At 41.4% G+C, this 1,122-nt stretch overlaps 1 non-coding gene across 1 annotated transcript; it reads right to left on the reverse strand.

Annotated features, from left to right (window-relative positions):
* Nucleotides 1-496: 496 nt before the first annotated feature.
* trnaq-uug (transfer RNA glutamine (anticodon UUG)) lies at nt 497-568 on the reverse strand. The gene has a single exon. It is a non-coding gene; the product is annotated as a tRNA-Gln (tRNA).
* Nucleotides 569-1,122: the final 554 nt, after the last annotated feature.

A 1,122-nucleotide genomic window follows, 5' to 3' on the forward strand; every position in this document is an offset into this window, starting at 1 on the left:
CCATCTGCTGTTAACTGCCACATTAGTGCCTGTACAACTTCTCAAAATCAGGTCCCAAAGAGATTTGAACTCGGATCGCTGGATTCAGAGTCCAGAGTGCTAGCCATTACACCATGGAACCACTACAATAGTAGAGTATAGTGGGACATTATTGCTGAAAATAAGTGGAACACATGAAATGCAGAAATTCAGGGGTTAGGGATAGAAGACTTTAAAGGCATTCAGTGTGTTGAGATTAAAGCCTGTAATAGAGGACATCAGTTAATGAGGCAATGCAGGAAACATTTGTGTTCACACTGCTGAAGGGATGTGGAGAACACCTTCAAATGCGGTCTGATCTCATATCTTAAATACATCCACAATGTGTTGGTTATGTTTACGCTTGTACTTGTAGCTGTCCACTTGTGATCAGATGAAACAGAGACATTGTCACATGGATATCTTAAACAACAAGTCTGTATGCTTTTTGAGTGTATCTATAGTCCAACTTTAAGTTAGGTTCCACCGAGATTTGAACTCGGATCACTGGAGTCAAAGTCCAAAGTGCTAACCATTACACCATGGAACCACCTGAAAGACCACCGTTCATACCCTTGCATAAGATAATGTGTAGAAATACAAATACTTAAACTGTATTTGAAAAGTGGGTTGTATCATTACTTACTGGGACAGCAATGCTGGCTGGAGAACTGGTGGTTGGCTCGGTGGGATCGGTGAGTGGGGTCTGTAAAACATTCAGTCTAAGTAACTTGTATTAAAAACTCAAATCAAACAGTTGCTATTTGATCTCTACTTACCTTTGTTACTTTTCTGGCAGCACCGAGATTTGGCTTTGCTGCCGCGACAGGCGCACCACCAAATCTTGGCTTGTTATAATGAAAGGCAACAAAGCAAAGGGCCATGTCATGAGAGGGCTATATTGTCAAACTATCATTCAGTGAACAAAATATTTATAGTCAATTTGTGAAGAGTGTGAATAATTTTCTAAATACCATTGCCAAATTCAATGTCGGTCGCTTATTAATGACATCACTGCCAGCTGAACCTTGTTGATCCACGGCGCCATTGAGAACAGGACTCGCTGTTGCTGTCTGTTGCCCCGTGGATCCCTGGGCAATATTC

This window comes from Seriola lalandi, unplaced genomic scaffold (assembly GCF_002814215.2).
Source record: "Seriola lalandi dorsalis isolate HSWRI2012SDOR001 ecotype SW California unplaced genomic scaffold, Sedor1 jcf7180002054584, whole genome shotgun sequence".
In the NCBI taxonomy this organism is placed as follows: domain Eukaryota; kingdom Metazoa; phylum Chordata; class Actinopteri; order Carangiformes; family Carangidae; genus Seriola; species Seriola lalandi.